The sequence below is a fragment of the Lissotriton helveticus genome, chromosome 4_1 (assembly GCF_964261635.1).
Source record: "Lissotriton helveticus chromosome 4_1, aLisHel1.1, whole genome shotgun sequence".
Classification (NCBI taxonomy): domain Eukaryota; kingdom Metazoa; phylum Chordata; class Amphibia; order Caudata; family Salamandridae; genus Lissotriton; species Lissotriton helveticus.
In genome coordinates, this window is record NC_136063.1 from 422,904,593 (window position 1) to 422,927,886 (window position 23,294).

At 44.7% G+C, this 23,294-nt stretch overlaps 1 protein-coding gene across 1 annotated transcript in view; it reads right to left on the minus strand.

The window, feature by feature from the left end:
• OSR2 (odd-skipped related transciption factor 2) overlaps positions 1 to 19,518 on the minus strand; it is a 183,085-nt gene extending 163,567 nt beyond the window's left edge. Inside the window, exon 1 of the mRNA XM_078686974.1 lies at positions 19,320 to 19,518. The gene's annotated coding sequence lies outside the window, so the exon portion shown is untranslated. The remainder of the gene's footprint in view (positions 1 to 19,319) is intronic.
• Between the last annotated feature and the right edge of the window lie 3,776 nt (positions 19,519 to 23,294).

Genomic DNA, 23,294 nt, shown 5'->3' on the forward strand with positions numbered 1-23,294 from the left:
TCTCAACTCATCCCAAGAGTTCTGTGATAGAGTAGCACTCTTTTTAGGGGACAAAATTCTCAACATTTATTCCAACTTTAACTGGCCTTTAGTGAGTGATCTCCTTCCCCCATAAAAAGTATCACCTGTCCTTACTCTAATCATCTTTCTGAATTTCCCCATATTTCTCTGCAGCAAACTAAGGACTTACCGCTGAGCATAAAATCTCCCTCCAATCCCTGCCTACCCAAAACGCTACACCTGGCCCCAGACCTAATTTCAGAGTTTCTGCAGAATGTGTTTAACATTGCACTTCGATCTAGAATTTTTTGGACCTCTTGGAAGGAAGCGATCCATACGCAGCTACTTAAGAAGCTGAACACAGATATTGACAACCTGAAAAATCAGGAACTAGTTAAATTTTTCGATACCCATGGTATCCTTGATCCATCTCAAAATGGGTTTAGGAGTGTCCACAGCACTGAGACTGCCCTCATTGTGGCAGCAGACAATATCTGCTCCAGGTTGATCAGGGCGGGCCGGCTATCTGGGTAATGCTCGATTTTCCTGCAGCCTTAGCTACCATCTTGCTCATGGGCATGGATCAACGTCTGCAGCAAGCTTGTGTCAGTGGGACCATCCTGAAGCTTCTTCACTCTTTTCTATCTAATAGAGTGCATGTTGTCAGCTGTGGTGGTTTCCAGGTGAAGGCTTTTTGCCTTCCTTGTAAGGTGCCCCAGGGCTCGTCCATGAGCCCAACTCTTTTTAATTTGTATTTGCCCCCTCCTGGCCGAATAAGTGAATTCTTGTGGATTCCAAGTTCGACGACACACAAATCATTGTGTCGCTTTACAAAAACTTGACCTCTGGAGTGGGGAGGTTCACTCATTGTATGTCTTGCATTAGTAGCTGGATGAGTGATAACTCTTTTACGCATATTACGGACAAAATTGTGAATAAAATTGAGGTGTTGGTGTTCGGTGCCCAGGATTCCATCTGGACCAACATCTGGTGACCAAAGGACTGTGGACCCTTACCCATCCCAGTCAAGTCAGCTAAAAATGTTGGTGTTATTTTTGATAACACCCTGAGCTTTGAAAATCAGGTCAGTCGTAGCACGAGCACCTGCTTCCTTATTATTAGGACTCTGAGAATGTTTTTCCCTTTCATTCCTTTGGAATTGCACAAATCTGTTGGCTTCACTCTTGTCACCTCGCATTTAGACTATTGCAACGCACGGTATCTTAAAAACAGTGTCTTTGCCCTGAACAAATTTAAAGTTGTCCAGAATGCGTCTGCCCACCTCATTTTTAATATCCCCAAATGTCTGTCAGTCAGCGACAGAATTTCCTCTCTTCACTGGATTACAGTGAGAAAGCAGATTTCCTTGAAGGCTCTCTGCATGGTCTTTTTACCCCAGCACCAGAAAGGCCCTAGCCAATTGAACTCGCTCTTTCATAGGTACACTACAGGCAGGCCTCTGAGATCTTCTCTCTGTAGAAAGGTGATGATTCCAAGATATCGCAACGCTGGATGTGGCGGGTGCTCCATCTCAGTGGCTGCTGCCAATCTTTGGAACACCTTGCCATCTCACATCTCTGAAGCAGAGTCCCTTCTGGTATTTAAAAAAACATCGCAAAACTTGCCTTTTTTCCTCATAGACTCCTATTCTATCTACCGCTCTACCTCTGGTTAAATTGTGATCTCCCCACTTCAGCACTTTGACACCCTTGGGTTTAGTACGCTTTATACATTTCATTTCATTTTCATTTAATTTCCATGTCTCTCTAAAACAAAATGCTCCTTCCCTACATTCTGTGAGTAAAAGAAGACCAAAATGGGGTGCAGAGGGAGAGAGAGGCTGTGACTGGGACAAGGGGGTCCTATTCGGGGTAATGAAGTTTTCCGGTAAGTAATGGTTTCATTATCCCTCATTGGCCCCCTTCGTCTCACGAGGATTTCACGAGCCCCAAAAGAAAATAAGTTCTGCACCAACTTTTGATGCTATCAAGATTCATTATTATTAACAATTGCCACTGCTTTATCAACGCTTGAACCAAAACTATCAGCTATAATGTATCAACCTGTTATGTTTGACAAATGTATGGTGGGAAGCCCATGTGTCTGCTCTACCTATTTCCTGTATGGAAACACCACCAATCTCTGCCTTTGAAGCTGAAACCACGACAGTAGATCGACAATGGAGGAGTTTCCCCAACTATCATGGAAGATTGGAAAACAGCCTGACAAATCCATCTACTCAGAGTGGAGGAGGACACTTTCTTTCCCTTGTTAAAATTTCCGAAATAAATAAAGAGTGAGTTTAAAATACTAGTCAATGGTGCATTGTAAATAGAGTAAAATACCCTTTTAATGTCAGTGGAGGAAATATTTTGCTGCTGCTTATCCACCTGGAGGACTTGTAGCATTAGATCTTGTTGCTGCTGTGTTTGAGTCACAGGGAGATTAGCACCAGGAGGCACTGCAACCGCGGAGGGGAGGAGGAGGCTGACCCCTCCCCCCAATTAGCAATATAAAGCACCCAGAGACCTCCTGCCGTGCGAGACCCTGTTGCTGCTGTGTTGGGGAGTACGAGTCCCAGGGAGATTTGCGCCAGGAGGTGCCGCAACCAGAGAGGAGGGAAGGAGGCTGACACACTCCTCCACACTCCCCCATTTGCGTGAGAAAGCGTGCTGAAAAGTACCGCCACACGAGATGTGGGTAAAGTCCAGCCCAAAGGCGGGCCCGTCCTGAGCCCATCAGTGACAGGAAGAGGCAGGGCCAGCCTCCTTGGCCCCAATTCTCTGGCGGCCCCCGGAAGCAATATACCAGCCAGTATTGACAGTGGGTACCTGTTCTCATGCTATTCTATGAGAGGAGTTGGCCTAACGGCTAGGGCGCTCGACCTCGTATCTGGGGATCTGGGTTCGAGTCTCGGTAACGACGCCAAAACCTCCTGTGATTCTGGGCAAATCACTTAATCTCCCCGTGCCTATGAATGTGTGTCCGTCCTCATGTAACGTAACTGGTGCTATGTAAAGCGCTCTGATACCTGATTCGGTTTGGGTCTAGTTCGCGCTATATAAAAATAGGGAAATCTGCTATCAGGCACAGCGCTGACAATTGCCCTCTAGATACCATTGATGCCCTGATAGAAAGGTAGAGGACATATTAAACAAAGGGAAGAAACAGCCTGAGGTCATATGCCTCAAGCCAAAAATTACTTACTTCTTTAAAGGCAACAAAAAGAAGGGAACTTGTAATAGGGAAACCCTAGCCCAGACGTTATTGTGGGTCCTGTTAAAATAAAAGAATCTTGCTCAATAATCCCTCTACCGCTCCAACTTCTGCACCCAGCACCTAAAGCCACAGTGATAAAATCAGCACCTAGTATAATATGTTCAGACCGCTATGCCCCACTTAACAATTTGGCAGGAAACCTCTCGGTCAAATGTCCCAAAGGCAGCACCAGAGGACATGGGCATAATGATTGTGCTCCTAAAGAGCGAACTTGTTGCTGTGAAGCTGACTGTACAATGACTAACTTTAAGAGTATCGGAGTTTCTAGAATACAACACAAACCTATCCAACAAACTAGCAGCACATTTGGCTGGAAGTCGATAGGAATGGTCTATTTGCTGGACATGTCTACCAGGCTCAGAAGGTGCAGCAATGGTGGGCAAAACCAACCTAGGAACTTCTACATACTCCATCATGAGCAATCTTGACGGTAACTTCATGGACAGAAGTAATTGCTGATGCATTAGAAGGGGAAGTGATAGAATGGCAAAGACCGCCTCGCAACCCAAGAATGTACTTCCTTCAAGATCCCAGGGAAATAAAAGAACCCACTTTCCATTTTCCCCCCCAAATACATTTTCTACCACATTGCAAGTAGAAAACAGGCGTTTCTACCATCTGACAAGGCCTGGGTTTCCAGCCTGCACATCATTGCCCTTAAATAGATGGCGGGATGCCTGGCTTTCACCTTGGGGATGCCCTGTAGGGGCTATCTCACAGGGAAAATCCAGGACGGGTTCCCAAGGCAAGCGCCGAGATGCCTCCGGGTGATTCGAGCGCTATATAAGAACATACAAAAAAAAAAAAAAATAGGAACCCCATAATATAGTCACAGGCAGCAAATTATCACAATATCAATATAGCTAGTGTCCTTAGATTACCAGCAGGACAAATGGAGTCAACCGAGTCACAGGTTAACAATCGCAAATGCTTCCCCATTATTCACACAGATATCTTTGCGCAACGCCTGTCCAACAACTGAAGCACTTATGATAACATCAAATTGCCAGTGAAGAAATCGGGCCATTGTAGACGGACTATTAGCACTGGAAGCACGAACATTCCCCCCACCCCCTTCATATTCTAATATCTAATTTAAAGTTGCAACATATCTCTATACCAGCTGTTCAACCAATTTCTCTGGATAACAGCTGTCCCTGAACTCTAGCTCACTGGCCCTCCTAAGCACACTTAAGAGGAAAGATAGATCTGCATCAACAAATTCCACAGTCCCAACCAAATGCAGAGTGCATTTTCTATTCCAGCTCAAGCAAGTTGATTGACTGTTCTGCACAGCCACAAATACAACAGATATTATCTGCACCGACATAGTTCACATACCGAGCCTACAGAACTAGGACCTGAGTGTACACCCACAATCTTACAGGATTCTTATGTCTTATCCCTAAGGACTCCCGACAAGGACTTATGGAGTGTACTCTTGTGGAACATAGCTGGCATGAAAGCCACATTTTCTGATCTATTGTGGGTAACATTTAATAGACACCCATGATGTTTGTATGTTTCAGGTATCTTGGTGTATGGAGCCTTTTTTTAAGTCTGGCTATTCACATTTTTTCTGTTCAGCCATCACCCATGGGAGAGGTTGCCCTGCAGGAGGTTTAGTTATCTGGGTGAAGAATTCACTAAATTGCAGAATCAAGAGGGTCCCTGAGAATTCACCTGTTTTACTCGGTCTCTCTCTCACTAAAGATAACCATTGTGTCCATAAATGTAATGTGTACCATAGTCCCTTAGACATGACTAAGGAATCACCTACTCCTGCTTTCTAAGAGTATTCTATAGGTGTCTTACCAGTAGATGCACTTTTGATAGTAGCTGGTGACATTTGAACCTCTTGACAATTCAGCACTAGATGTAACTTAGGTGGAGGATGCTTCATGGCATATCCTGAAACTAGAAATCCCCCAAGTCAAGAGACGTTTGGTCTTAGCAAATCAACTATTGGGTATGACCTTGAGGCAAGGACTCAGAGCCTGCAATGGCAGTCATTGAGAGGGGGGACTGCGACCACAACACTCTCAAACTACACCTGAAACCTTCTTGCTTTTTTTGGTCTTGAGTTAAAAAAAACAGACTTCTGTGTGACATCAACCTCTCAAACAATAAAAAGGCAATAAAATAGAAGTATGTAGCAGGCCACCCTGATTACTAAAACAGGTGTATTCAAAGATACCAGGCACACTGAAACCAATGAACAACCTAGCCCCTCAAGGCACAGGCTCCAACTTTTTCATAGCATCCCACGAGGAATCGTTTGCAGTTATGGGAGATTTGCTTTCAAGAGAGCCCAAAAACCAAACAAACTACACGATTACACACCCATGGTAGTGGCAGTGCGGACCGGCGAAAGCCATCCAGTTGAAGTCCATAAAAATCAAAGACTAGAGTGGCATGTTTATGTGCTTATAGAGCGCGTGAATCACCCCATAAGGGTATCTCAGCGCTAGTACCGCCTAGGAGAGCTGAGGAGAAATTATTAGAACAGCGCAGTTTTCAGCATTTTCCTGAAAACCAGATAATCCGTGCATTGACTCAGGTGTAAGGGGAGTTCGTTCCAGTAGAGTGGGGCAAGATGGTAGAAAGCCTTACCACCGTGGCGAGATTTTTTTAAAGCACGGAACTAGTAACAGGGCTTTGGCTCCGGAGCGGAGGGGTCTGGAGGGCACATAGTTAACAAATTCATCATTTAGGTAGCTGGTGCCAGATCTGTTTACGGATTTGTGTGCCATGCAGCATATTTTAGATGTAATCCTTTTCCTTATGGGTAACCAATGTAATTTATGAAGCACAGGGATGGAGGCCATTCTTGGGGAGGGGGGATTGGTTACCAGTCAGGCCTCAGTGTTCTGGACAACCTGGAGTCTGCGTATGGCACTTTTATTGGCTGAGCTCAACAGCGCGTTACAGGAATCCAAGCGGCTTAAGATTAGTGCCTGAATCAAGGTTTTCCTGGAAGATATTGGCAGGAACGGGAAGGCTCTTCTGAGCATGCTGAGGCTATGGAAGCAAGCTCCTACGGTAGAAGAGACGTGGTCTCCCAGCGTAGGTTTATGGTCCAATCGGACTCCAAGGTTTTTTACCACCTGTTTTGGGCATGGGGTGGGACCCAATTCCTCTGGCCACCAGCTAGGGGACCATTTCACAGTGGCATCGCGAAATAACATTATCTCTGACTTAGCAGCGTTAAGTTGGAGAAAATTAATTTTCATCCATTCCGCTATGGTCTTCATTCCTTCACCAAAGGTGCTTTGAATATTGGGGTTGGATTTGTCAAGTGAGAGGTATAATTGGGTGTCATGCGCGTATGATATGGGGATGAATCCCAATTTCCTCAACAGTCTCGACAGGGGAGTGACGTAAATGTTGAACAGGCATCTCCTTGACACGTAAAAAGTACAATGAAATGGTGGCCTGCACTAAATTTATCTGGGAGAATGAGGTCTGGGGTGACCTGGTTCATACAGCCACATAAAGAGATTCCAAGACCTTTTGGGGTATTATCGCTCATGGCAGCCACCATGCAGTTTTACCAGTGGCACTTCACGTCCAACCTCACATCTGGGTCGAGCACTTTGAAAAGCTGTACTGAGGTAGTGGAGTTGGGTGCAAGGGGACTGAAAGCAGGGACCAAAAAAGCACCCTAGGCAATTAGAACCTCTCGTGATCTCCACTGCTTATTCACTTAAAGTCTGTTGTCCCCAAGAAGGCTCCCGGCCCAGACCGCATTACGGCCAATTTTTATGCAACTGAGCCAGACATTTGGGCTCCCAACCTTAATGCCCTCACACGGGCAATTTTGAAGGGTGGCCCTGTACCAAAGTCATGGCAGAGTGCCAAGATTGTCCTCATATTCAAGAAGGACTGGCGGGACGAATCCGGCAACTACCGACCCATCAGCATAATAGACTGGATACAGAAGATATTCTGCCGTCAACTCCTGGGGAAACTTACAGATTGGGCCATAGAGAAACATATTCTCTCGGACTTTCATGCAGGCCTCAGGCCAAACACCAGCACATTAGACCAACTGCTGCAATTCAGTCGTATTTACTGGACAACAGTACTGCTAGGGAAGGGCCATCTTTACGTCGCCTTTGTTGATTTGAAATCAGCATGTGACCTTAATCCCTGCCACAAACTATGGGAGGTCCTAGACGGCATGGGAGTCCCAAAACACATTCTAGACGTACTCATTACACTCCATGCAGATAACAACACCTGTTTAAGGTACAAGAACAATGGGGAGTTGACTGACTCCTTTAAAATTAAAAGAGGAGTTCCCCAGGGCTGAGTTTTAGCCCCAACTCTTTTTTCTTTGTATATTAAGGATTAAGTACAGGTTCTTGACTTTCCCAGCAATGATGCACTGAAAATACGTGTAGTAAAAACTCCCACTTTATTTTTTGTGGATAACATCCTCCTCATAGCTAAAGCCTCTGCAGGCCTTCAAGCTATACTCAATTGCTTTTTAGCGTTTTGTGTCGATAGAGGGCCTGAGCTTAATATAGGCAAAACAGAATTGATGGTGTTAAACACATATAGGACTGTGAGACCAAGTCTACTGCTGCAAAATACACCTCTTCAGCAAGTATATGACTTTGTCGACTTGGGAGTGAATCTGATCCCACAATTTTAGCCGGAGGGCACAGATAAATAAGAGTGCACTAAAATTGCAACAGAAAACAGGAGCGGTTCTCAATATGGTAAAGAAAATGAAACGTAGAAACCTCTCCCCAGCTGTTGAAATTTATAAAACCAAATCAAAAAGCTTGTCCTTTCACGGAGAAGAAATCTTGAGCCATGCTGGCACTAAAGAGCTTGTACTGATGGAAAATAAGTTTCTCAGGTCTCTAGTCAACCTCCCGCAAAGTATGCCTTGGCTTCCATGGCTCTAACATATGGGATTGTGCCCAATGTTTTTACTGTGCAATTGACACCCTTGATGTTCTATCATAGTCTCTGGTCGACTGAAGACATGGAACCCTATAGATTTCTTCTTAGGGAAATATTAAGCATCCGGGGCCATTTAAGACTCCTGTGGTTGGTCTACATTAGGAACATCTTTTTTCATTTACTCGCCACTCTCTCTGGGATTCCCTGGATCAAGCTGTTGTAACATCAAAGCAATTGATTAAGGATAGACTCAGAGAACATCTATGGAGGGAAGAGCTCAAAAGCTGCAAGGCAGGTAGATTGACTGACACATTCTTAGACTATAAAACTATTGCAGCTTACAAAGTCTCTTTTGACAATGTTTTAAGTCCTCTGCCCAAGCAGCTGTATCTAAAATTCAGATATGGGTCCCTCCCTATTCATAGGTTCACTGACAGCTGGGAAAGTAACACAGACTGAAGGAGCGTATTCCCAGCATGCAAGTTTGCTCCTGAAACTCTGCATCACTTCTCTATTCTGTAATGCTTATATGTCCCCTTGTAAGAAGTGGATAATACCAGTCTGCCAATTGTCAGGCTTCAGGCAATAAGAGGCCGCCCTAAGAATTAATTCTGACACAAGAGATGTGGTTATCAGTGTTGCTAAATTTTTGCTTGCTGCTTCACTCATGTGAAAAGGTTATCTGAAAGTGCTCTGGGAGCTCCTCCTGCAGCATCTGATAAATTGTTTGTATCCTACCAAGAGAATACCTTACTTGCACATTATTGATAGGCAGCCCACTAGTGAGAACCTCTAGACATATTTGCCAAATGCATGGCCTTTTTGACCCTTTTCTTGCTGACCTGCCTACTCACTTTTTCTATTAAACTATGATGCAGTAAGCACTGGGTCTGGTGGATATGTGGAGACTTAAACACCCCCATGACGCCAATACACATATCATTCGGGAGCCCATAATAGTCTCTCCAGGATAGACTACATGTTAACTCTAGCGGTCCCCCCTGAGAAGATAAGGGTCATAGAACATCTCCCCCGGGGGATATCGGATCATTCCCCGATACAACTCACCTAAACGACGCAACCCACTAGGCGACAAAGAATATTCCCGATATATCCGGGATATCTAAAAAATAGGACGATTTTGAAGGCCCTAACAACCTCCACCACACATTACTTTAACGAAAACCCAGAATCAGTAGACTCCCCCTCAGTCCTCTGGGAACATACAAGACGGTGGTTAGAGGACAAGCCATCTCCACTATCACGAGGCACAAAAGAGAACAAAGGGCAACCATTGAGTCACTGGAAACAGCTGTCCAAACCGCAGAACTAGCCCATGCATCGGACAACACAGCAGAAACTGCGCACACCCTAACACTGGCTTCACAGGAATACAGAGCATACGCAGAGGCCGTGACCAAAACAAGACTGACTGACACACTACATAGGGTCTATGAATTGGGGGACAAAACGGGGAAAATGCTTGCTTGGATTGAACGAAAGGACAGGCCGAATAGATGGATTGCTACCTTGGAACTCCCAGGTGGCACACACACGACATCTCCCACACGGATAGTGGAAGAACTAGCCACCTACTACGAAACTGTATTCACCGCACGCTGTGGGGTGACGGAGGAGGACAGCATGGCATTCCTCCGAGACATACCCATGACCACACTGTCTCATGAAGACGCACAAACGCTTGAAGATGATTTAACGGGGCAGGAATTGGGGAAGGCCCTGGCGGCACTGCACACTGGGAAGGCCCTGGGTCCAAATGGTTTACCAGTTGAACTCTATAAAACACTGGCTCGACAGCTCATTCCATACATGCTTCCCATGTATAATGATTGTCTGGAAAACGGCACACTCACGACAGACCAAAGACTGGCCACCATTATCTCAGTGCACAAACCTGGCAAACCACCCGATCAACCGTCATATAGACCAATCTCCCTAATGAACGTAGACGCAAAAGTCCTAGCAAAGCTCCTAGCTCTCCGACTACAGCCCCACCTCACGACATTAATACACCCGGACCAATCGGGCTTTATGCCCGGAAGGAATACATCCCTTAACCTGCGACGTATTCATGGAGTCATGCACCGCATTCCACTGCCGCGGGAAGATGCAGCCATTCTTTCCCTGGATGCGACAATGGCCTTCGACCTTGTAGAATGGCCATTCCTGTTTGCGGTACTTAGGAAAATGGGGTTTGGCCCAAGGTTTTGTGGCTGGATTAGACTCCTTTACACTGCCCCCCTGGCACAAGTAGTTGCAAATGGCCATACATCACGTACAATTACACTAGGGCGCACAACAAGACAGGGTTGCCATCTATCCCCACTCCTATTTGCACTAATCTTGGAACCACTAGCGGTGAAAATCCATCTTGACCCTCGAATCAGGGGGATAACGTGGGGGACGGGATGAGAGGACCGCATCTCTCTATATGCCAATGACGTACTGGTCTATCTAATGTCCCCTACCTCATCCCTGTCAGCCCTAATGGACATACTCAAGATCTACGGAGAGGTGTCAGGCTATACCATTAATTGGACAAAATCACTCCTGTATGTCCTACTAGGTCAACCGCCCATGCTACCTACAGACTGCACCCTACAAACGGTCACTAGAGGTTTCAAATACCTGGGAATCTACATCACACCACAGGAATCGACTTTTATAGAAGAAAACTTGATGAAACCTCTACAGAGGCTGAAAGCAGATGTCACCCATTGGCGCTCTTTACCACTGACACTGCTAGGGAGGGCAGCGCTATTTAAGATGTTATCACTCCCAAGATTCCTATATGTTTTGCAGAACACACCCTTCCCGGTCCCTCTCACATATTTCAAATCAATAGATGCAGAAATTTCTACCCTCCTCTGGGACGGGAAACCAGCTTGCATAGCACTCTCCAAACTGTCCCGCTCCTGGTATGAAGGGGGAATCGCCCTACCCAGTGTCAAACTATACTACTGGGCGGCGCAATTAATGGTAGTGAACCAGTGGATGCATGCTCCACAACAAGACCCAGCCTTCCGCCTTGACAGGACTGTACTGTCCCCAGACCAGCTTCTAAAGGCGCTCTATACCAATAAGCGACGTCACACATCTACCGGGCAAACAGCCCACACGGTTAAGATATGGCACGCGGCACAGCGGGCCCTGGGTTGGGAGGGAGTGCTCACACTAGCCACACCACTTTGGGACGCACAACGTCTGGGTACCCTGGCAAATACTAAGGGTTTCAGACAATGGGACCTTATTGGCATCTCTAAGATAGGTGACTTGTGGAAAGGGGGTGAAGTCATCACGTTCCGCACCCTTCAAGAACAATACAGGATGGCAGACACGGAGCGGTTTCGCTATGGGCAAATCAAACACGCATTGCAGAGCGCCATTCCGACAGGTACAACACTCGTAGAATCCTCCCCCCTAGAGGACAGACTCCTCACTGACTTTCTAGACAAGAAAGCGATCTCACCCACATACCGGAAGTTAATCAACAATCTCCCGGACCCCACGGTAGTCCTCCGTAGCAAGTGGGAGGTGGAATTAGGAGATATTGAGGATGAAGATTGGTTACATGCCCTAGCATCGCCCAGAGAGGCCTCCATACCGTCTCGGCTTAAACTAGTACAACTAAAAATATTACACAGAATATACTATTCCCGCACACTCTTACATAGATTGGGCCGCACCCCAGACCCAAATTGCATGCGAGGGTGTGACTCCCCGGGTACATTCTTTCACATCCTATGGGATTGTCAGGGGTGTGGAATTTATTAAAATATCTACTTGTCCATGGGGCAGGTTGCTTCTTAAATCTACTTGTCCTGTAACAAAATCCACTTGTCCCTTTGGTGCCATGTTGTGCGGCGACAAATGATGGCAGCAATCTCATTATAAAAGAGCTCCTATATAGCCTCTCTGATTATGCCAGGGCTCATACCATAGTAGTGTTTGAATACTAGCAATCCCTTTATGTTGCTACGTTTCCGCAGATCTACATACTGGGACTAAAGGAAGTGGTAAACAATAGTTGCAGGCTTGGAATGTCCTTTTGAGTCTGTGCAAACCTACTAACTTGCATGATTTAAGGGTTTTCAACAACTCTTCTCTAATCTTTTCCAATACTGAGAAATGTTGGAAATTTACTCCTGACAATGGCAGACGCAAACACTCAGGTTTTCGCATGAGCAAATCTACACATGCATATTTGCTCATTCTAAAATGCAGTTCACAAATATTTTCTAGGAGTACTATTTCTTGCCTTACTGCTGTAAATTCTTGTGAATTCACGAAAGCCATGTATCTGCCCTTAATGCAAGGACATAAACCAAGGGTGCACTTTTGAAACTTTCTTTAATAATTGGGCCCCTAATTTGGTCTGGTGTTAAGCATGACCTTTAGTGTTTATTAAAATTCTCTCTGTATCGGCTGGCTTCACGTGAGTGGCAACATTCTGCTCTTTCATAAGGAGCTTATTGGCACACCAAGTAGTTTTGTTCAGTGCCAATAACTAATGTGGCAGTGTGTGCTTTTTTGAGACCAAAAACAATTTTTGCTTTTGCCAATGTTTGTTATAATGGTGAGGGTCCGGCAGCTCTCACATCAATAATGTTTTTACAAAAACCCCTGCCACAACAAGTCAAGCATTGCCAAAACGAAAAAGCTGATCATTTCAGACCTACCGGCTTTACCAATGCTTGTTTCTTTTATGTTTCCCAAAATCTTATTGTAACTGGTTACACTGATTTTCTGATATGAATATTTTGGGGAAATACTAACATGCGTCAACACATTTTACTAAATGATGCAGCAAAGAAATGGAACCTGAAATTTTACAGTAGTTTAGCAAAAAAAAATGTTTTCCTACTTTCATTTTTAGGGACATTTTATATTGAAAGCAAAGAATCATTAATCTTGCTTTCAAGCTTCTGCAAATATTTACATCTAATCAGAGAGCATTCTGGGAGCATTATGCATAGCCTCATATTGATCAACTTTTAAACCGTGTGTTCACATTTTTATACTGGAACCATTGTCAGTAGTACAGTCAGAACTTACATTTACTGAGAGCGCTCAGCCTAATAATAAAGGCTCTCAATTAATGAACCCTAAATACAAGTTTGAACAGCATTAACATATGCACACACATATTACTGCAGGCAGTGCCCTTCCCTGATCCTTAATGTGGTACTGCAAACTGGCAACCAAAGGGTCTGTGCTGCAAGGGGTTGGACCTGCTTGTCCCAAGGACAAACTACACATTAAAACTTGTTGCCCTTGACCCCAAACAATATGTCCTGGGCGTCGGGCTAAAGGAATTCCACATCCCTGGATTGTCCAAGGATACAGTCATATTGGGACCTAGTTCTATCGGAAATCTCAGCGGCATCTGGGGTGGAACTGCAGAGAGAACCTAGATGTTGTTTGTTAAATATTTGGTCACCTACTGATATGAATCGAGGAGTGCACACTGGGTCTAGCTCTTGCGAAACGGAACATCGCCAGGGAGTGGGGTTCTGGAGTGGTGCCCTCGTGCGCGGGAACGACATGGACACGGCTATGGTAGCAGAAAAAGCGGTATATGTGCATAGGGGTTGCCCCAAAAAATGGTCCAAGATTTGGGGGAAATGGAACGAACACCGAGGACACTTATGTGATCCCCCACTAGAACTGTCTGATACTGAAGCAAGTCCATAGAGGGAGATACCATAGAATATTACGATTATATTGAATGGTTGTTTTTGATGGCGGGGAAATGAGAAACTACCTTCTGGTTGTTGATACCGACGATTGAGGGGCGAACTGAGTTAAGACCGATAAGGTGGGGGGAACATCCTCGAGGGTAAAGACACTTCCGGAACTCCCAATGTGTGATACTAAAGGAACCTAATGAATATACGAATAATATGGTGAACAAGACTTTTGATAAATGTACTGTAATGATATGTTTACATTCAAACTAATTGTATGGGTACGCGAACTGTACTTAGATGACGATGGTGTTGTGTAACTTGATGAAAAGCTCAATAAAATGTTAAAACAAAAAAAAAAACTATGATGCAGTTTAACTTAGTGTGAACATGGCTATATTAGTAGGATCTTCACCCACTAGTACCACCAGTGGCATGCTTCATTATTGGAGCCTCGTCCACTGCACTTAGTGTGAGTGGGTGGGCCCAACATGGTTTGTAAGCAGAGCTCTTACTAAAACCTAAGTGCTTAGACTGGAATGTGAATAATAATTGTATCCCTCCCACGTCCAACACTTTCACTACTGATACTTGGAGTAGAGTGGGAATAGAACTGCGAGTTTCTGTGGTCTGTGATAACCGTAACTGTATGTAATGCCCCAAGTAGGTACTGACGCCATTCTTTAAAGGCCCGTTTGATTGCCAGTAACTTCCTGTCTCCTACTGAATAGTTTATTTACGTAGGGGTAAGTTTATGGGAATAGAAGGCTACCGGATGTAGATGACCAGTTTGTCTATCTCTCTGGGACAAAAACACCTCCCATGGCCACATGGGACGTGTCTGTTTCTACTATGAACGGTTGGGAATTGTCAGGATGATGTAATATGGGGGCAGGGACAAAAGACTCTTTTAGGCAGGAAAAGGCTTCTTCAGCTGCTGATGACAATGTGAAAGGTGTTCCTTTTTTCAACAGTTTGGTAATAAGAGCTGTCAGAGATGCAAACACTTTTATGAATCGCCTGTAAAAGTTAGCAAAGCCCAAAACTCTCTGTACCTCCTTCACTGAACAGGGAGACAGCCATTGGGTAATGGCAGCTACTTTTTAAAGATCCATGGTCACCCCTTTTGCTGACAACACAAAACCCAAAAAGGTGACTTCAGGAACATGAAATTCACACTTATCTAGTTTCACGTACAAGTTGTTATTGCTAAGACGTGTTAATACACTCTTCACATGTCCCATGTGTTCTTCTATGGAGGAAGAATATATTAGGATATCGTCTATGTAAACAATAGTGTTAGTATCCAATTACTCCCTTTGGACATCGTCAATAAAGAACTGGACAGTAGCTGGGGCGTTACACAGCCCAGAAGGCATAACCATATACTCATACACCCAGGGGTGTGGAATTTAATAAAATATCTACTTGTCCATGGGACTGGTAACTTTATAAACCTACTTGTCCTGTACAAAATCCACTTGTCCTTTTGGTGCCATGTAGTGCACCGTCAAATAATGGCAGCACTCATTATAGAAGAGCTCGGATAATAGCCTCTCTGGTTATGTCAGGCTCATAGCATAGAAGGATTTTAATACTAGTGATTTCCTTATTTTGTCTCTTTTCTGCAGATCTACCCATTCATTCACCAACTGATATCTAGCATTTCACCTATACATTGGCCTCCATTCATTCTTTCACCAGCCTTTCTCCATTCTCTTTGTAAATCCATCCATCTGCTCATCCATATCTACCGATCCATCCCCAAACTTATCCATCTCAGCCATCTGTCCATCCTTTCGCTCACCCATTCTTCCGCTCATCCATCAATTTACCGTTTCACGCATCCATCCTTTCACTTACTGATCCGTCCACCCTGCAACCCATCTATCTTTTCACCCTTTTCTTCATCAATACATCCATCGTCCTTCCACCATCCCTGTCACTCATCCCTCCTTTCACTCATTCATCCATCTAGCAAGCCACGCTAACATTCATACACTCTCATCTATCCACCCTTTCACCCACACATCCATCCTTTTACTCACTCACCCCTACACGTTAATTATGGGCCTTTGTCTGCCGAGCTGCAGAGAGAAGAGGCTCATCAAGAGTTCAACCCCCGCTGTAACTGCTAAAGTGAGTGTTTCAGGACACCCCTGGCCAAACCTATCCTTCCAGCTCCAAATCTATCATTCAAACGCCTCCATCCCTCCTCCCTTCCTTCCACTCATCCATCCATCATTTCGCTCATCCATCCACTTTCACCCCCTCCATCCATCCTTTCACTCATATCCATCCACTTTCACTCATCCCTCCCATCAGCCATCCTTTTGCTCCTCCATCTTTCATCCCTCCATCTTCCTTTCCACTCATATCCATCCACCCTTTCACTCATCTCTCCATCCACCGTTTCACTTAACTATCCACCCATCAATCTATCCATCCGTCGACCCATCAATCTATTTATTCTTCCACCTATCTATCCTTTCACCCAGCCATCCATCCACCCACTCCATCAGCCATTCATCCACTCTCTCTCATCCATCAATTCACCCTTTCATTCAACCATCCACTTTCATCTCAACCATTCATTCACCCTTTCACTCATCCATCCTTACATCCATCCTTTCTCTCATCCATCCACGTCCACCCCTTCCATCCATTCCTTCATCCTTGCAATCATCCATTCATCCTTGCACTCATCCATTCATCCTTGCACTCATCCATCCATTCTTTCACTCATCCATCCATTCTTTCACACATCCATCCTTACATTCATTATTTCACTCATCCATCCACTTTCACCCCTTCCATCCTTCCATCCATCCTTTCACTCGTCAATCCATTCATTCATCCTTGCACACATCCATCCATTCTTTCACACATCCATCCTTACATTCATTATTTCACTCATCCATCCACTTTCACCCCTTCCATCCTTCCATCCATCCTTTCACTCGTCAATCCATTCATTCATCCTTGCACACATCCATCTATTCTTTCACTCATCCATCCTTACATCCATCCTTTCACTCATTCATCCATGTATATATCCAAGCACCCTTTCATGTCAATTATGAACCTTTGTCTTGACCTGCAGAAAGAAGAGGCCCCTTGAGAACTCCACAGCTGCTGTAGCTGCTGTAGCTGCTACAGCAGCGTGTTCAGGTGCCCCTAGTGAATGCACAAAGTGAGATGAGAGGCCCAGTGCAAGGAGAGAAATGAGGCTGTGCCTGAGGATTGCTTGAATTTCTCATGGGGAAACTAATGAGCTGTAAGGAAAGCCCTGGATGAGGTAAGATACGAGAGGCCAAGGGGAGCGGGTCAGGTCAGTCAAACGGGGCAGCAGAGGGGGTGGGGTGGGGTTAGCAAGTACATGCACCAGGTGAATCATAAGGTGTACAGGCAAAGGAAAGTGCAAATGAGGGTTGCGCAGGGGCTGCACGAGAAGGGAAAGCATGGGCTTTACTGTAGGCCCCCGGAGGCAAGGGTGAGGAGGGATCTTGGGCCGATTTGAAGCTCCAGGGTGAAGCACAGAATGAAAGGCAGGGGGTCACAAGGTTAAAGTCAGAGGCGTCTCGTGCTCGAAGAAAATGAAAGGACCCGCAAACCACACCAGTGCTCGGGGAGAAAGACAAAAGACTCTTTCCTGGCGGTGCTGTGGATGTTTTATATGGAGCTGCAGCTTTGTGCTCATCTCCATCATGATGTTGTTCTGCTCCGGGGAAGTGCAGGCGCCAGCTTTTGCATTGACCCTTTCACTGCCAATAAACTGCTCGGAGCTCCTTATTAACTGGCTGTGACCAAAAGGGTTGAACAGGCTGCAGCTGTGTATCGGATTACCGTAAGACTTTCTACTTGTCCTTTGGACAAGTTGGAAATTAAAACCTCCTGTCCTTGTAAGGAATCTAGATGTCTCGGGCGTCGGGAGATAGGAATTCCCCACCCCTGTACACCCCAAACTTAGTGCGAAAGGCAGTCTTCCATTCGTGTCCCTCCCTTACTCTGACCAAATGGTAACCACCCCTTAAGTCAAGTTTGGTAAAAACAGTGGCATGTTATTTGATCAAGCAATGATTGGATCAGGGGTAGGGAGTACTTGTTCTTAATCATCACACAATTAAGGGCTCTGTAGTCTTTGCAGCACCGAAGACTCCCTTCTTGTTTAGGTATGAAGAAAAGGGGGGGGGGGAAGCTGCAGAGTGGGATGGCCTTATAAATCCTTTCTGTAACATGTCATTCAGATATTTCCACAAATATGTGTTTTTCTTCACAGTCAAAGCATATATATACGACGGCAGGGGATTGTAGCTCCCGGCACTAGATCAATGCGGCAATCATAAGGCCGATGGGGGGGGTAAGACAGATGCGTTCTCTTTATCGAACAACTCTCTGAAGGAATTATAGCAATCAGGTAACTCGGACAAGCTGGAATGAATATGACTCGTTATTTTGCATGCCATTACTACGCGTTTTTTTCTTAGATTAACCGTTACTATGCAAGTTTTTAGTTCGCATACCATTACATTGAAAGTGTTAATGTATGCGAACTAAAAACTTGCCTAGTAAAAAAAACAACACTACATACGAATACACTACATTACACATCCAAAAGTTAAAAACACTACCCAAACCCTCAAAAAGTACACTACCCTACTCAACTAAAACACCACTACACTACCCTAAATCACTACCCCCTGCACAACACTTCCCCTAGCACCAGTCCTGTCCGTACTCCCAAATACTACCCAGCACGACCCCCCAACACTACCCTACACTACACAGACTCCACAACACTACCCTAAAACACTACCCTGAGTACGACCCTGTCCCTAGCCCGTCCTGTCCCTACTCCCAAACACTACCCTGCAAGACCCCCAACACTACCCTAATACCTAAAACACTACCACCACAACACTACCCTAAACCCTAAAACACTACCCCCAGCACGACCCTGCCCCTAACCCCAGTCCGGTCCCTACTCCCAAACACTACTCTGCACGACCCCCAACACTACCCTAAACCCTAAAACACTACCCTACACTACACAAACTCCACAACACTACCCTAAACCCTAAAACACTACCCCAGCACAACCCTGTCCCTAGCCCCCGTCCTGTCCCTACTCCCAAACACTACCCTGCATGACCCCCCAACACTACCCTAAACCCTAAAACACTACCCTACACTACAATAAAATGAGAACACTAACCTAAACCCTAAAACACTACCCCCAGCACGACCCTGCCCCTACCCCAGTCCTGTCCCTACTCCCATACACTACCCTGCACGACCCCGACGCTACTCTACACTACACAAACACAAGTACACAGACCTGCACGACCCCAACACTACTCTACACTACACAAACACAGATACAAAAACCTGCAAACCCTACACAGCCCCTCTTACCTCTCTCTCCTCGTGGTTCCTCTCTTCACCTCCACGCGTGGTTCCAATCTTCTCCCCCTTCCTGTTTCCTCCGTCATGGGCAGGCAGAATAATGAGTCCAGAGGGCAGGCGCGCACCCCCTCACCGGCTTGCGCATGCAGCAGACCCTCTTCCTGAAAATGGATGCCCCCTCACGGACTACGCATGTGTTGTAACAACGCATACGATGTAACAACTTGCGTACTAAAGGCTACGCGTTGTTACATCGCATGCGTTGTAACGCTTGCATAGTAATGACTAATGGGTGCTAATGGCTGGAATCGATAAGTTCAGCGATGCGTTGTATTGGAGCATGACTCTCTAAACTTTGTGTCTTACAGTACTCTGAGGTGAAAGCAAAGGTATGGTCTTTTCAGTTGATTTGAGGGTGATGTTTCATCAACCAAGGGAGACCCACTATGCCTGAAACTGAGGTGAAGAGATAACATCAAATTGAATGGTTTCGGAATGTTTGTCATGGACTTGGAAGCCTAAGTCTATGGTGGATTGGGTGACAGGCCCAGACTTCATATGACTCCCATCAATGGTTTTAACTACTTCCATTGTCTTCTTTGGTTCAACAGGCACGTTCTTCTTCTCGACCCATGTAGTGTCTATGAAGTTCTCCGTGGCCCCTGAATCAAGCACGATTTGCACTTCTACACTTTCGTGTCCCCAATTCAGCTGGGCTAAAAAGAAAAAATTGTGCAGGGGATAGGGCACGTGTTCAAGACTTAACAATTGGGAGACAATTTAACCTGTCTTACCCGAGCAATTTGTCTCCACCTTGCCCAGGCTGGTCAGTTTCCCGACTCCGTGCGTCATTTAGGTTTAATAGGGAAGTCTCTAAGGGAATGTCCGGCTTTGCCACAGTACAAATATAGGTTATCCGCCCGTCGTCTCTGTTGTTCTTCCTTTCTGAGGGGCCCTTTAATACTACTATCTGCAAAGGTTCTGGATCCTCAACAAGTTTGTCTACCTCCGGTTTCTTGTCTCTAACGGCAGAGAATCTGGTCTCCATACATCCTTTTTCCCATTTTCATTCATGCAAGTGGTGATCCAGTTTAACTACGAAATCAATTAGAGCATCACAGGATTCTGGAGGATCTACCACCTGTGCTAACACGTCTTTAAAGTTGTCTTTCAAGCCTCTGTAAAAGAGAGGACTACGTTTTGATTTAGGCCATCCCGCCTCCGCAACCAGCCTGTTAAAACAAGAGATATATGTCATAAGGTCTTTTGATCCTCGTTTAAGGTTCAGAAGCTCAGTATCTACTGACTGCATGAAAGAATGTCTGTCGAACAGGCGACATAACTCCTCCTTAAATGCACTGTAGTTAAACAATAAGGGATTGTTTCTATCTACTAAAGGGAGTGACCAGGTAGCTGCTGTACCACCCAAATATGACAAGACAAAAGCTACTTTGGATTGTTCGGTGGGGAAGCAGGACGCCTTGCACATGAAGTGCAGTTGACACTGGTTAATGAAAGTTGCAAATTTAGCTGAGTCCAAAAAAAGAGAGAGTTTTCCCACGCAAACCCAGAAAGGACCGGGAAATAGCACAATCAAAAAGAGAATTTCCTTTCTGTATGTTTAGACTCTTATGTACAAATTAATTACAGAAAAACATTTGTTTAGACCAAATTCAGAATTAAACAGAGCCCTATATAGAATTCTGATCATTCTGATCATAACAAAACCTGTGTGTATCTTAATAATTTTTTTATTATTTCGTATTAAAAGAAGTTAAAATAGATGCATATTTGTTCACAATACATTAAAAATCAGTTACATACATTATTCATAGTAACATTACGTACAATTTCTATAAATTTTACATCAATCCATATTTCACAATACACATCATTCTAAGAAAAGATTTCTTTATACATAAAAAAGTCTGTGTGTTGACGCGTTTCGGTGCTTCGTTTTTATAGAACACCTTCCTCAGGACAATATCATTTAAAAACATCAAATCTTCTTTTTATTATTAATTGTAATTTCTCAGATACCAGATGAGTATCCCTGGGGTCACAATAGATAAAGAACCTCAGATTCAGTTCTCTATTCCATCAGAGAATTGAATGTATCGTGTGCCGTGCTTCCCTATGGAATACCACGGTCTTGGAATTCTCAGGCTTTATCAATTTTCGCCTTTGTTGGCAGGGGGGTATTCCTCCTCTGTCGTATCCCAGGTAGATCCCTCTTATAGCTTTAAGTGGATCCTGCGTGCGGAGCACGGATCGTGCTCCGGAAACCAGTGAGACTGGGACGGAGAACCGCTGCCGCAGTCACTGAAGGCCTTTGTTGGCAGGGGGGTATTCCTCCTCTGTCGTATCCCAGGTAGATCCCTCTTATAGCTTTAAGTGGGTCCTGCGTGCAGAGCACGGATCGTGCTCCGGAAACCAGTGAGATCGGGACGGAGAACCACTGCCGCAGTCACTGAAGGCACGCAGGATCCACTTAAAGCTATAAGAGGGATCTACTTGGGATACGACAGAGGAGGAATACCCCCCTGCCAACAAAGGCGAAAATTGATAAAGCCTGAGAATTCCAAGACCGTGGTAATCCATAGTGAAGCACGGCACACGATACATTCAATTCTCTGAACGAATAGAGAACTGAATCTGAGGTTCTTCATCTATTGTGACCCCAGGGATACTCATCTGGTATCTGAGAAATTACAATTAATAATAAAAAGAAGATTTGATGTTTTTAAATGATATTGTCCTGAGGAAGGTGTTGTATAAAAACGAAGCACCGAAACGCGTCGACACACGGACTTTTTTATGTATAAAGAAATCTTTTCTTAGAATGATGTGTATTGTGAAATATGTATTGATGTAAAATGTATAGAAATTGTACGTAATGTTACTATGAATAATGTATGTAACTGATTTTTTATGTATTGTGAACAAATATGCATCTATTTTAACTTCTTTTAATACGAAATAATAAAAAAATTACTAAGATACACACAGGTTTTGCTATGATCAGAATTCTATATAGGGCTCTGTTTAATTCTGAATTTGGTCTAAACAAATGTTTTTCTGTAATTAATTTGTACATAAGAGTCTAAACACACAGAAAGGAAATTCTCTTTTTGATTGTGCAAATTTAGCTGAGCCCCCGAAGAACCGCTCTGGAGGTGCTAAAGGTATAGACGATGGAGTAGAAATGTGATACACAGGAGAACTTCTACCAGACTGAGACGAATGTGACGTGAAAACGGCGTTATGGGAACCAGTCATCGGATCAGGTGGTGGTGATGTCCGGGAAGTCTGTTGTAGAGCATCCACTCTGAGAGATAAGGCTTGGGTTTCTTTTTGTAAGCTACCTATCATGTTTGCCACATCGGTTAGTGTTATCTGATGTTCCTCCATTATGCCCAGGCAGAAATGTCAAAACGTGGGCTTTGAGTTCTGTCGGGCTCACCTGAATTTTCTGCAGGGGCGCAATGGAAGGAACCAATGCTAGGTCCCTGCTTCCCTCTCCCACCTCCTCTGCCCAACAAGGTCAAAGCAAAAGAAGGATGGCTGGGGAAACAGGGGAAACAAAACAAGGAAAGGAAGAAGGAGTAGAATCCACTGGAACGTCCGATGAGTATCAGCAAGGTGTCTGATGGAGAAAGACACAAAAGGTAATTATGTTCTTTTCTCTAAACAGCCTGCTGTATGAATATATATATACATCTCTAATATGATATTATACCTGCAGAACACTGTGCTCTTTCTATACAGAAAACATTCACAATCAGAGCTTAAAAACACACCTGGTATCTAGAAAACAAACATTCACATGTTGTATATGTGGACTGCAGACGTTTAGCCATAAAGAAGAAGGGAAACGGTGAAGAATTCCAACCTAATTAGCAATTGCCGTTAGGGATCTAGAAAGATCCATGGAAAAAAAGTATCTATCTCACTTGAACCTGGGAAAAACCAAAAAACTAATTT